Source organism: Stenella coeruleoalba (genome assembly GCF_951394435.1).
Source record: "Stenella coeruleoalba genome assembly, contig: scaffold_88, whole genome shotgun sequence".
NCBI lineage: Eukaryota > Metazoa > Chordata > Mammalia > Artiodactyla > Delphinidae > Stenella > Stenella coeruleoalba.
In genome coordinates, this window is record NW_027645889.1 from 541,895 (window position 1) to 557,050 (window position 15,156).

Consider the following 15,156-nt stretch of genomic DNA (forward strand, 5'->3'; position numbering starts at 1 on the left):
AGATTAGGGCCTGAAGCCATCCTGCGGTGTTGCGGCCAGGTCACAAGAAAGCGAGTTGAAGAAAGGAGCTCAGGGGCACTGTAATTCACAAACCTGCAGAGTTATAAATGACAGCTATCGTCCAAAAATAGACTGAAGTAAGGCTGCCAAGAGGACTTGAAAGCGGGGCAGAATTGCAGGAAACCGATTTCAGGAGGTAGACTGGAATTGCATTGAAAGCATAGGAAAAGAGGCAGAACGTCCACAATGATGCACTTGGCCAAAAAGGGCGTATGCGTTTTTTCCTGAATATATTCAGGAAAAAACGCATACGCCCTTTTTGGCCAACCAAGCAAGCTTGCAAAGGAAATCTGCACTACAATGAAGTCTCACTTCCCCCCTGTCAAAAGGGCCATCTGAAAAAAGTGTAAAATCCAGAAAGGCAGGACAGGCCATGGAGAACTGGGAGCCTTGTTATGCTGAAGGGCGGGATGTAAATTGCCAACAACCACTCGGGAGAAGTGTATGGTGTTTCCTGAAACATCTAAAAAACAAAGCAACAGAGGCTAGGGCAATTCCACTTATGGTCCTATAGCTTAGGGAAATTAAAATCAAAAAGACACAGCCACCCCAAAGTATGGAACGGCTCTGTTTACAAGAACCTTGTTTACAGTACAAGTTCAACATCGCAGAAAGTGAAAAATGGATAAAGAAGTTGTGGTATTCACTTACAAAGCAATATCACTCAGCAATGAAATCTATGTCATCAGGCCCTTAGCAGCACAATGAGTGGATTCAGGTATGATGATTCTAACTGAAATAAGTCACACAGAAAAAGAAACATCATAAGATATCAGTAATACACGGAATGGAAACTTGGCTACACAGGAACTGAATTACAGAACAGAACAGGGTCTCAAATTTAGAAAACCAACTTATGCTTGCTTAAGGGTAAAGGTGAGTTGGGGTGCTGCATAAAACCAGAGATTGAAATGAGCACAGATAAAGTTCCTTAAGTCAAATATGGAATAGAAAAGAGCTACTCCTTGCTCAAAGAAATGGACTCAACACCGCATATTAAACGCCTAAGAATGTACCTGACTAGTAAGTATCTTAAAATCTAGGGATTGCTATGTCTCCGAAAGAGAATCAAGCATGTGTACAGGGGCATAAACGTAGCAGTGATAGGATTGGAGAGGTTCGGTGAGCAAATGAAGACCCTTTGAAGTCATATTGCATGGTACCCATTCCACGGGTTTCAACTACCCAGGTGTAAGGTATTGTTCCTTCAGCTAAAACATGCATGTGGAACCCAAGTATGATCAACCATGTGAACGGGAGACGTGTTCAAATATGTCCCAGTTTTCATACCCTGGTACTCGGGTGCAACATTCCAGATGCTTTACTAACACTCTCCCCACTTGGGGAGTCAGCGCCTATAACCTCCTGTTTGGCACAGTTTGCGATTTCTGCGGAAGATGAACAGGAATAGCGAGAACCAATGAGAGGCTAGCTGGAGGTGTCTGGACGGGCAAATTTAACTCTCATTTCCCACCAGGAAGAGGAAATAACCAAAGGCTCAGCGTGCCGTACCGGAACCAGATTAGGGCCTGAAGCCATCCTGCGGTGTTGCGGCCAGGTCACAAGAAAGCGAGTTGAAGAAAGGAGCTCAGGGGCACTGTAATTCACAAACCTGCAGAGTTATAAATTAAAGCTATCGTCCAAAAATAGACTGAAGTAAGGCTGCCAAGAGGACTTGAAAGCGGGGCAGAATTGCAGGAAACCGATTTCAGGAGGTAGACTGGAATTGCATTGAAAGCATAGGAAAAGAGGCAGAACGTCCACAATGATGCACTTGGCCAAAAAGGGCGTATGCGTTTTTTCCTGAATATATTCAGGAAAAAACGCATACGCCCTTTTTGGCCAACCAAGCAAGCTTGCAAAGGAAATCTGCACTACAATGAAGTCTCACTTTCCCCCGGTCAAAAGGGCCATCTGAAAAAAGTGTAAAATCCAGAAAGGCAGGACAGGCCATGGAGAACTGGGAGCCTTGTTATGCTGATGGGCGGGATGTAAATTGCCAACAGACACTCGGGAGAAGTGTATGGTGTTTCCTGAAACATCTAAAAAACAAAGCAACAGAACCTAGGGCACTTCCACTTATGGTCCTATAGCTTAGGGAAATTAAAATCAAAAAGACACAGCCACCCCAAAGTTTGGAACGGCTCTGTTTACAAGAACCTCGTTTACAGTACAAGTTCAACATCGCAGAAAGTGAAAAATGGATAAAGAAGTTGTGGTATTTACTTACAAAGCAATATCACTCAGCAATGAAATCTGTGTCATCAGGCCCTTAGCATCACAATGAGTGGATTCAGGTATGATGATTCTAACTGAAATAAGTCACACAGAAAAAGAAACATCATAAGATATCAGTAATACATGGAATGTAAACTTGGCTACACAGGAACTGCATTACAGAACAGAACAGGGTCTCAAATTTAGAAAACCAACTTATGCTTGCTTAAGGGGAAAGGTGAGTTGGGGTGCTGCATAAAACCAGAGATTGAAATGAGCACAGATAAAGTTCCTTAACCCAAATATGGAATAGACAAGAGCTACTCCTTGCTCAACGAAATGGACTCAACACCGCATATTAAACGCCTAAGAATGTACCTGACTAGTAAGTATCTTAAAACCTATGGATTGCTATGTCTCCGAAAGAGAATCAAGCATGTGTACAGGGGCATAAATGCAGCAGTGATAGGATTGCAGAGTTTCGTGAGCAAATGAAGACCCTTTGAAGTCATATTGCATGGTACCCATTCCACGGGTTTCAACTACCCAGGTGTAAGGTATTGTTCCTTCAGCTAAAACATGCATGTGGAACCTAGAGTATGATCAACCATGTGATTGGGAGACGTGTTCAAATATGTCTCAGTTTTCGTACCCTGGTACTCGGGTGCAACATTCCAGACGCTTTACTAACACTCTCCCCACTTGGAGAGTCAGTCCCTTTAACCTCCTGTTTGGCCCAGTTTGCAATTTCTGCGGAAGATGAACAGGAATAGCGAGAACCAATGAGAGGCTAGCTGGAGGTGTCTGGACGGGCAAATTTAACTCTCATTTCCCACGAGGAAGCGGAATTAACCAAAGGCTCAGCATGCCGTGCCGGAACTAGATTAGGGCCTGAAGCCATCCTGCGGTGTTGCGGCCAGGTCACAAGAAAGCGAGTTGAAGAAAGGAGCTCAGGGGCACTGTAATTCACAAACCTGCAGAGTTATAAATGACAGCTATCGTCCAAAAATAGACTGAAGTAAGGCTGCCAAGAGGACTTGAAAGCGGGGCAGAATTGCAGGAAACCGATTTCAGGAGGTAGACTGGAATTGCATTGAAAGCATAGGAAAAGAGGCAGAACGTCCACAATGATGCGCTTGGCCAAAAAGGGCGTATGCGTTTTTTCCTGAATATATTCAGGAAAAAACGCATACGCCCTTTTTGGCCAACCAAGCAAGCTTGCAAAGGAAATCTGCACTACAATGAAGTCTCACTTCCCCCCGGTCAAAAGGGCCATCTGAAAAAAGTGTAAAATCCAGAAAGGCAGGACAGGCCATGGAGAACTGGGAGCCTTGTTATGCTGATGGGCGGGATGTAAATTGCCAACAACCACTTGGGAGAAGTGTATGGTGTTTCCTGAAACATCTAAAAACAAAGCAACAGAACCTAGGGCACTTCCACTTATGGTCCTATAGCTTAGGGAAATTAAAATCAAAAAGACACAGCCACCCGAAAGTTTGGGACGCCTCCGTTTACAAGAACCTTGTTTACCGTACAAGTTCAATATCACAGAAAGTGAAAAATGGATAAAGAACTTGTGGTACTTACGTACAATGCACTATCACTCAGCAATGAAATCTATGTCATCAGGCCCGTAGCAGCATAATGAGTGGATTCAGGTACGATGATTCTAACTGAAATAACTCACACAGAAAAAGAAACATCATAAGATATCACTAATACACGGAATGTAAACTTGGCTACACAGGAACTGCATTCCAAAACAGAACAGGGTCTCAAAATTAGAAAACCAACTTATGCTTGCTTAAGGGGAAAGGTGAGTTGGGGTGCTGCATAAAACCAGAGATTGAAATGAGCACAGATAAAGTTCCTTAAGCCAAATATGGAATAGACAAGAGCTACTCCTTGCTCAACGAAATGGACACAAAACCCCATATTAAACGCCTAAGAATGCACCTGACTAGTAAGTATCTTAAAACCTATGGATTGCTATGTCTCCGAAAGAGAATCAAGCATGTGTACAGGGGCATAAACGCAGCAGTGATAGGATTGGAGATGTTCGTGAGCAAATGAAGACCCTTTGAAGTCATATTGCATGGTACCCATTACAAGGGTCTCAACTCTCCAGGTTTAAGGTATTCTTCCTTCAGCTAAAACATGCATGTGGAACCCAAGTATGATCAACCATGTGAACGAGAGACGTGTTCAAATATGTCTCAGTTTTCCTCCCCTGGTACTCGGGTGTAACATTCCAGATGCTTTACTAACACTCTCCCCACTTGGAGAGTCAGCGCCTTTAACCTCCTGTTTGGCCCAGTTTGCAATTTCTGCGGAAGATGAACAGGAATAGCGAGAACCAATGAGAGGCTAGCTGGAGGTGTCTGGACGGGCAAATTTAACTCTCATTTCCCACCAGGAAGAGGAAATAACCAAAGGCTCAGCGTGCCGGGCCGGAACCAGATTAGGGCCTGAAGCCATCCTGCGGTGTTGCGGCCAGCTCAAAAGAAAGCGAGTTGAAGAAAGGAGCTCAGGGGCACTGTAATTCACAAACCTGCAGAGTTACAAATGACAGCTATCGTCCAAAAATAGACTGAAGTAAGGCTGCCAAGAGGACTTGAAAGCGGGGCAGAATTGCAGGAAACCGATTTCAGGAGGTAGACTGGAATTGCATTGAAAGCATAGGAAAAGAGGCAGAACGTCCACAATGATGCACTTGGCCAAAAAGGGCGTATGCGTTTTTTCCTGAATATATTCAGGAAAAAACGCATACGCCCTTTTTGGCCAACCAAGCAAGCTTGCAAAGGAAATCTGCACTACAATGAAGTCTCACTTCCCCCCGGTCAAAAGGGCCATCTGAAGAAAGTGTAAAATCCAGAAAGGCAGGACAGGCCATGGAGAACTGGGAGCCTTGTTATGCTGATGGGCGGGATGTAAATTGCCAACAACCACTCGGGAGAAGTGTATGGTGTTTCCTGAAACATCTAAAAAACAAAGCAACAGAACCTAGGGCACTTCCACTTATGGTCTTATAGCTTAGGGAAATTAAAATCAAAAAGACACAGCCACCCCAAAGTTTGGAACGGCTCTGTTTACAAGAACCTCGTTTACAGTACAAGTTCAACATCGCGGAAAGTGAAAAATGGATAAAGAAGTTGTGGTATTTACTTACAAAGCAATATCACTCAGCAATGAAATCTGTGTCATCAGGCCCTTAGCAGCACAATGAGTTGATTCAGGTACGATGATTCTAACTGAAATAAGTCACACAGAAAGAGAAACATCATAAGATATCAGTAATACACGGAATGGAAACTTGGCTACACAGGAACTGAATTACAGAACAGAACAGGGTCTCAAATTTAGAAAACCAACTTATGCTTGCTTAAGGGTAAAGGTGAGTTGGGGTGCTGCATAAAACCAGAGATTGAAATGAGCACAGATAAAGTTCCTTAAGCCAAATATGGAATAGACAAGAGCTACTCCTTGCTCAAAGAAATGGACTCAACACCGCATATTAAACGCCTAAGAATGTACCTGACTAGTAAGTATCTTAAAACCTATGGATTGCTATGTCTCCGAAAGAGAATCAAGCATGTGTACAGGGGCATAAACGCAGCAGTGATAGGATTGGAGATGTTCGGTGAGCAAATGAAGACCCTTTGAAGTCATATTGCATGGTACCCATTCCACGGTTTTCAACTACCCAGGTTTTAGGTATTCTTCCTTCAGCTAAAACATGCATGTGGAACCCAAGTATGATCAACCATGTAATCGGGAGACGTGTTCAAATATGTCTCAGTTTTCGTACCCTGGTACTCTGGTGCAACATTACAGATGCTTTACTAACACTCTCCCGACTTGGAGAGTCAGTCCCTTTAACCTCCTGTTTGGCCCTGTTTGCAATTTCTGTGGAAGATGAACAGGATTAGCGAGAACCAATGAGAGACTAGCTGGAGGTGTCTGGATGGGCAAATTTAACTCTCATTTCCCACCAGGAAGAGGAATTAACCAAAGGCTCAGCGTGCCGTGCCAGAACCAGATTAGGGCCTGAAGACATCCTGCGGTGTTGCGGCCAGGTCACAAGAAAGCGAGTTGAAGAAAGGAGCTCAGGGGCACTGTAATTCACAAACCTGCAGAGTTATAAATGACAGCTATCGTCCAAAAATATATTGAAGTAAGGCTGCCAAGAGGACTTGAAAGCGGGGCAGAATTACAGGAAACCGATTTCAGGAGGTAGACTGGAATTGCATTGAAAGCATAGGAAAAGAGGCAGAACGTCCACAATGATGCACTTGGCCAAAAAGGGCATATGCGTTTTTTCCTGAATATATTCAAGAAAAATCGCATACGCCCTTTTTGGCCAACCAAGCAAACTTGCAAAGGAAATCTGCACTACAATGAAGTCTCACTTCCCCCCGGTCAAAAGGGCCATCTGAAAAAAGTGTAAAATCCAGAAAGGCAGGACAGGCCATGGAGAACTGGGAGCCTTGTTATGCTGATGGGCGGGATGTAAATTGCCAACAGACATTCAGGAGAAGTGTATGGTGTTTCCTGAAACATCTAAAAAACAAAGCAACAGAGCCTAGGGCACTTCCACTTATGGTCCTATAGCTTAGGGAAATTAAAATCAAAAAGACACAGCCACCCCAAAGTTTGGGACGCCTCTGTTTACAAGAACCTCGTTTACCGTACAAGTTCAATATCACAGAAAGTGAAAAATGGATAAAGAACTTGTGGTACTTACGTACAATGCAGTATCACCCAGCAATGAAATCTATGTCATCAGGCCCGTAGCGGCATAATGAGTGGATTCAGGTACGATGATTCTAACTGAAATAAGTCACACAGAAAAAGAAACATCATAAGATATCACTAATACACGGAATGTAAACTTGGCTACACAGGAACTGCATTCCAAAACAGAACAGGGTCTCAAATTTAGAAAACCAACTTATGCTTGCTTAAGGGGAAAGGTGAGTTGGGGTGCTGCATAAAACCAGAGATTGAAATGAGCACAGATAAAGTTCCTTAAGCCAAATATGGAATAGACAAGAGCTACTCCTTGCTCAACGAAATGGACTCAAAACCCCATATTAAACGCCTAAGAATGTACCTGACTAGTAAGTATCTTAAAACCTATGGATTGCTATGTCTCCGAAAGAGAATCAAGCATGTGTACAGGGGCATAAACGCAGCAGTGATAGGATTGGAGAGGTTCGGTGAGCAAATGAAGACCCTTTGAAGTCATATTGCATGGTACCCATTCCACGGGTTTCAACTACCCAGGTTTTAGGTATTCTTCCTTCAGCTAAAACATGCATGTGGAACCCAGAGTATGATCAAACATGTGAATGGGAGTCGTGTTCAAATATGTCTCAGTTTTCCTACCCTGGTACTCGGGTGCAACACTCCAGACGCTTTACTAACACTCTCCCGACTTGGAGAGTCAGTCCCTTTAACCTCCTGTTTGGCCCAGTTTGCAATTTCTGCGGAAGATGAACAGGAATAGCGAGAACCAATGAGAGGCTAGCTGCAGGTGTCTGGACGGGCAAATTTAACTCTCATTTCCCACCAGGAAGAGGAATTAACCAAAGGCTCAGCATGCAGGGCCGGAACCAGATTAGGGCCTGAAGCCATCCTGCGGTGTTGCGGCCAGGTCACAAGAAAGCGAGTTGAAGAAAGGAGCTCAGGGGCACTGTAATTCACAAACCTGCAGAGTTATAAATGACAGCTATCGTCCAAAAATAGACTGAAGTAAGGCTGCCAAGAGGACTTGAAAGCGGGGCAGAATTGCAGGAAACCGATTTCAGGAGGTAGACTGGAATTGCATTGAAAGCATAGGAAAAGAGGCAGAACGTCCACAATGATGCACTTGGCCAAAAAGGGCGTATGCGTTTTTTCCTGAATATATTCAGGAAAAAACGCATACGCCCTTTTTGGCCAACCAAGCAAGCTTGCAAAGGAAATCTGCACTACAATGAAGTCTCACTTCCCCCCTGTCAAAAGGGCCATCTGAAAAAAGTGTAAAATCCAGAAAGGCAGGACAGGCCATGGAGAACTGGGAGCCTTGTTATGCTGAAGGGCGGGATGTAAATTGCCAACAACCACTCGGGAGAAGTGTATGGTGTTTCCTGAAACATCTAAAAAACAAAGCAACAGAGGCTAGGGCAATTCCACTTATGGTCCTATAGCTTAGGGAAATTAAAATCAAAAAGACACAGCCACCCCAAAGTATGGAACGGCTCTGTTTACAAGAACCTTGTTTACAGTACAAGTTCAACATCGCAGAAAGTGAAAAATGGATAAAGAAGTTGTGGTATTCACTTACAAAGCAATATCACTCAGCAATGAAATCTATGTCATCAGGCCCTTAGCAGCACAATGAGTGGATTCAGGTATGATGATTCTAACTGAAATAAGTCACACAGAAAAAGAAACATCATAAGATATCAGTAATACACGGAATGGAAACTTGGCTACACAGGAACTGAATTACAGAACAGAACAGGGTCTCAAATTTAGAAAACCAACTTATGCTTGCTTAAGGGTAAAGGTGAGTTGGGGTGCTGCATAAAACCAGAGATTGAAATGAGCACAGATAAAGTTCCTTAAGTCAAATATGGAATAGAAAAGAGCTACTCCTTGCTCAAAGAAATGGACTCAACACCGCATATTAAACGCCTAAGAATGTACCTGACTAGTAAGTATCTTAAAATCTAGGGATTGCTATGTCTCCGAAAGAGAATCAAGCATGTGTACAGGGGCATAAACGTAGCAGTGATAGGATTGGAGAGGTTCGGTGAGCAAATGAAGACCCTTTGAAGTCATATTGCATGGTACCCATTCCACGGGTTTCAACTACCCAGGTGTAAGGTATTGTTCCTTCAGCTAAAACATGCATGTGGAACCCAAGTATGATCAACCATGTGAACGGGAGACGTGTTCAAATATGTCCCAGTTTTCATACCCTGGTACTCGGGTGCAACATTCCAGATGCTTTACTAACACTCTCCCCACTTGGGGAGTCAGCGCCTTTAACCTCCTGTTTGGCACAGTTTGCGATTTCTGCGGAAGATGAACAGGAATAGCGAGAACCAATGAGAGGCTAGCTGGAGGTGTCTGGACGGGCAAATTTAACTCTCATTTCCCACCAGGAAGAGGAAATAACCAAAGGCTCAGCGTGCCGTACCGGAACCAGATTAGGGCCTGAAGCCATCCTGCGGTGTTGCGGCCAGGTCACAAGAAAGCGAGTTGAAGAAAGGAGCTCAGGGGCACTGTAATTCACAAACCTGCAGAGTTATAAATTAAAGCTATCGTCCAAAAATAGACTGAAGTAAGGCTGCCAAGAGGACTTGAAAGCGGGGCAGAATTGCAGGAAACCGATTTCAGGAGGTAGACTGGAATTGCATTGAAAGCATAGGAAAAGAGGCAGAACGTCCACAATGATGCACTTGGCCAAAAAGGGCGTATGCGTTTTTTCCTGAATATATTCAGGAAAAAACGCATACGCCCTTTTTGGCCAACCAAGCAAGCTTGCAAAGGAAATCTGCACTACAATGAAGTCTCACTTTCCCCCGGTCAAAAGGGCCATCTGAAAAAAGTGTAAAATCCAGAAAGGCAGGACAGGCCATGGAGAACTGGGAGCCTTGTTATGCTGATGGGCGGGATGTAAATTGCCAACAGACACTCGGGAGAAGTGTATGGTGTTTCCTGAAACATCTAAAAAACAAAGCAACAGAACCTAGGGCACTTCCACTTATGGTCCTATAGCTTAGGGAAATTAAAATCAAAAAGACACAGCCACCCCAAAGTTTGGAACGGCTCTGTTTACAAGAAACTCGTTTACAGTACAAGTTCAACATCGCAGAAAGTGAAAAATGGATAAAGAAGTTGTGGTATTTACTTACAAAGCAATATCACTCAGCAATGAAATCTGTGTCATCAGGCCCTTAGCATCACAATGAGTGGATTCAGGTATGATGATTCTAACTGAAATAAGTCACACAGAAAAAGAAACATCATAAGATATCAGTAATACATGGAATGTAAACTTGGCTACACAGGAACTGCATTACAGAACAGAACAGGGTCTCAAATTTAGAAAACCAACTTATGCTTGCTTAAGGGGAAAGGTGAGTTGGGGTGCTGCATAAAACCAGAGATTGAAATGAGCACAGATAAAGTTCCTTAACCCAAATATGGAATAGACAAGAGCTACTCCTTGCTCAACGAAATGGACTCAACACCGCATATTAAACGCCTAAGAATGTACCTGACTAGTAAGTATCTTAAAACCTATGGATTGCTATGTCTCCGAAAGAGAATCAAGCATGTGTACAGGGGCATAAATGCAGCAGTGATAGGATTGCAGAGTTTCGTGAGCAAATGAAGACCCTTTGAAGTCATATTGCATGGTACCCATTCCACGGGTTTCAACTACCCAGGTGTAAGGTATTGTTCCTTCAGCTAAAACATGCATGTGGAACCTAGAGTATGATCAACCATGTGATTGGGAGACGTGTTCAAATATGTCTCAGTTTTCGTACCCTGGTACTCGGGTGCAACATTCCAGACGCTTTACTAACACTCTCCCCACTTGGAGAGTCAGTCCCTTTAACCTCCTGTTTGGCCCAGTTTGCAATTTCTGCGGAAGATGAACAGGAATAGCGAGAACCAATGAGAGGCTAGCTGGAGGTGTCTGGACGGGCAAATTTAACTCTCATTTCCCACGAGGAAGCGGAATTAACCAAAGGCTCAGCATGCCGTGCCGGAACTAGATTAGGGCCTGAAGCCATCCTGCGGTGTTGCGGCCAGGTCACAAGAAAGCGAGTTGAAGAAAGGAGCTCAGGGGCACTGTAATTCACAAACCTGCAGAGTTATAAATGACAGCTATCGTCCAAAAATAGACTGAAGTAAGGCTGCCAAGAGGACTTGAAAGTGGGGCAGAATTGCAGGAAACCGATTTCAGGAGGTAGACTGGAATTGCATTGAAAGCATAGGAAAAGAGGCAGAACGTCCACAATGATGCGCTTGGCCAAAAAGGGCATATGCGTTTTTTCCTGAATATATTCAGGAAAAAACGCATACGCCCTTTTTGGCCAACCAAGCAAGCTTGCAAAGGAAATCTGCACTACAATGAAGTCTCACTTCCCCCCGGTCAAAAGGGCCATCTGAAAAAAGTGTAAAATCCAGAAAGGCAGGACAGGCCATGGAGAACTGGGAGCCTTGTTATGCTGATGGGCGGGATGTAAATTGCCAACAACCACTTGGGAGAAGTGTATGGTGTTTCCTGAAACATCTAAAAACAAAGCAACAGAACCTAGGGCACTTCCGCTTATGGTCCTATAGCTTAGGGAAATTAAAATCAAAAAGACACAGCCACCCGAAAGTTTGGGACGCCTCCGTTTACAAGAACCTCGTTTACCGTACAAGTTCAATATCACAGAAAGTGAAAAATGGATAAAGAACTTTTGGTACTTACGTACAATGCACTATCACTCAGCAATGAAATCTATGTCATCAGGCCCGTAGCAGCATAATGAGTGGATTCAGGTACGATGATTCTAACTGAAATAACTCACACAGAAAAAGAAACATCATAAGATATCACTAATACACGGAATGTAAACTTGGCTACACAGGAACTGCATTCCAAAACAGAACAGGGTCTCAAAATTAGAAAACCAACTTATGCTTGCTTAAGGGGAAAGGTGAGTTGGGGTGCTGCATAAAACCAGAGATTGAAATGAGCACAGATAAAGTTCCTTAAGTCAAATATGGAATAGAAAAGAGCTACTCCTTGCTCAAAGAAATGGACTCAACACCGCATATTAAACGCCTAAGAATGTACCTGACTAGTAAGTATCTTAAAATCTAGGGATTGCTATGTCTCCGAAAGAGAATCAAGCATGTGTACAGGGGCATAAACGTAGCAGTGATAGGATTGGAGAGGTTCGGTGAGCAAATGAAGACCCTTTGAAGTCATATTGCATGGTACCCATTCCACGGGTTTCAACTACCCAGGTGTAAGGTATTGTTCCTTCAGCTAAAACATGCATGTGGAACCCAAGTATGATCAACCATGTGAACGGGAGACGTGTTCAAATATGTCCCAGTTTTCATACCCTGGTACTCGGGTGCAACATTCCAGATGCTTTACTAACACTCTCCCCACTTGGGGAGTCAGCGCCTTTAACCTCCTGTTTGGCACAGTTTGCGATTTCTGCGGAAGATGAACAGGAATAGCGAGAACCAATGAGAGGCTAGCTGGAGGTGTCTGGACGGGCAAATTTAACTCTCATTTCCCACCAGGAAGAGGAAATAACCAAAGGCTCAGCGTGCCGTACCGGAACCAGATTAGGGCCTGAAGCCATCCTGCGGTGTTGCGGCCAGGTCACAAGAAAGCGAGTTGAAGAAAGGAGCTCAGGGGCACTGTAATTCACAAACCTGCAGAGTTATAAATTAAAGCTATCGTCCAAAAATAGACTGAAGTAAGGCTGCCAAGAGGACTTGAAAGCGGGGCAGAATTGCAGGAAACCGATTTCAGGAGGTAGACTGGAATTGCATTGAAAGCATAGGAAAAGAGGCAGAACGTCCACAATGATGCACTTGGCCAAAAAGGGCGTATGCGTTTTTTCCTGAATATATTCAGGAAAAAACGCATACGCCCTTTTTGGCCAACCAAGCAAGCTTGCAAAGGAAATCTGCACTACAATGAAGTCTCACTTTCCCCCGGTCAAAAGGGCCATCTGAAAAAAGTGTAAAATCCAGAAAGGCAGGACAGGCCATGGAGAACTGGGAGCCTTGTTATGCTGATGGGCGGGATGTAAATTGCCAACAGACACTCGGGAGAAGTGTATGGTGTTTCCTGAAACATCTAAAAAACAAAGCAACAGAACCTAGGGCACTTCCACTTATGGTCCTATAGCTTAGGGAAATTAAAATCAAAAAGACACAGCCACCCCAAAGTTTGGAACGGCTCTGTTTACAAGAAACTCGTTTACAGTACAAGTTCAACATCGCAGAAAGTGAAAAATGGATAAAGAAGTTGTGGTATTTACTTACAAAGCAATATCACTCAGCAATGAAATCTGTGTCATCAGGCCCTTAGCATCACAATGAGTGGATTCAGGTATGATGATTCTAACTGAAATAAGTCACACAGAAAAAGAAACATCATAAGATATCAGTAATACATGGAATGTAAACTTGGCTACACAGGAACTGCATTACAGAACAGAACAGGGTCTCAAATTTAGAAAACCAACTTATGCTTGCTTAAGGGGAAAGGTGAGTTGGGGTGCTGCATAAAACCAGAGATTGAAATGAGCACAGATAAAGTTCCTTAACCCAAATATGGAATAGACAAGAGCTACTCCTTGCTCAACGAAATGGACTCAACACCGCATATTAAACGCCTAAGAATGTACCTGACTAGTAAGTATCTTAAAACCTATGGATTGCTATGTCTCCGAAAGAGAATCAAGCATGTGTACAGGGGCATAAATGCAGCAGTGATAGGATTGCAGAGTTTCGTGAGCAAATGAAGACCCTTTGAAGTCATATTGCATGGTACCCATTCCACGGGTTTCAACTACCCAGGTGTAAGGTATTGTTCCTTCAGCTAAAACATGCATGTGGAACCTAGAGTATGATCAACCATGTGATTGGGAGACGTGTTCAAATATGTCTCAGTTTTCGTACCCTGGTACTCGGGTGCAACATTCCAGACGCTTTACTAACACTCTCCCCACTTGGAGAGTCAGTCCCTTTAACCTCCTGTTTGGCCCAGTTTGCAATTTCTGCGGAAGATGAACAGGAATAGCGAGAACCAATGAGAGGCTAGCTGGAGGTGTCTGGACGGGCAAATTTAACTCTCATTTCCCACGAGGAAGCAGAATTAACCAAAGGCTCAGCATGCCGTGCCGGAACTAGATTAGGGCCTGAAGCCATCCTGCGGTGTTGCGGCCAGGTCACAAGAAAGCGAGTTGAAGAAAGGAGCTCAGGGGCACTGTAATTCACAAACCTGCAGAGTTATAAATGACAGCTATCGTCCAAAAATAGACTGAAGTAAGGCTGCCAAGAGGACTTGAAAGTGGGGCAGAATTGCAGGAAACCGATTTCAGGAGGTAGACTGGAATTGCATTGAAAGCATAGGAAAAGAGGCAGAACGTCCACAATGATGCGCTTGGCCAAAAAGGGCGTATGCGTTTTTTCCTGAATATATTCAGGAAAAAACGCATACGCCCTTTTTGGCCAACCAAGCAAGCTTGCAAAGGAAATCTGCACTACAATGAAGTCTCACTTCCCCCCGGTCAAAAGGGCCATCTGAAAAAAGTGTAAAATCCAGAAAGGCAGGACAGGCCATGGAGAACTGGGAGCCTTGTTATGCTGATGGGCGGGATGTAAATTGCCAACAACCACTTGGGAGAAGTGTATGGTGTTTCCTGAAACATCTAAAAACAAAGCAACAGAACCTAGGGCACTTCCGCTTATGGTCCTATAGCTTAGGGAAATTAAAATCAAAAAGACACAGCCACCCGAAAGTTTGGGACGCCTCCGTTTACAAGAACCTCGTTTACCGTACAAGTTCAATATCACAGAAAGTGAAAAATGGATAAAGAACTTGTGGTACTTACGTACAATGCACTATCACTCAGCAATGAAATCTATGTCATCAGGCCCGTAGCAGCATAATGAGTGGATTCAGGTACGATGATTCTAACTGAAATAACTCACACAGAAAAAGAAACATCATAAGATATCACTAATACACGGAATGTAAACTTGGCTACACAGGAACTGCATTCCAAAACAGAACAGGGTCTCAAAATTAGAAAACCAACTTATGCTTGCTTAAGGGGAAAGGTGAGTTGGGGT

General features: G+C 43.7%; 1 long non-coding RNA gene across 7 annotated transcripts in view; it reads right to left on the minus strand.

Moving 5' to 3' along the window:
- LOC307181489 overlaps positions 1 to 15,156 on the minus strand; it is a 261,521-nt gene that overhangs the window by 21,384 nt on the left and 224,981 nt on the right. The window contains exon 4 of one of the 7 annotated variants that reach the window (XR_013826893.1): positions 5,097 to 5,524. The exons of 3 other annotated variants lie outside the window; for them this stretch is intronic. This is a non-coding gene — a long non-coding RNA (uncharacterized lncRNA). Of the gene's footprint in view, positions 1 to 5,096; positions 5,525 to 7,018; positions 7,104 to 13,338; positions 13,420 to 14,912; positions 14,998 to 15,156 lie in introns of those variants that run through there. 3 more of the 7 variants (XR_013826894.1, XR_013826895.1, XR_013826896.1) reach the window with 3 other exon arrangements.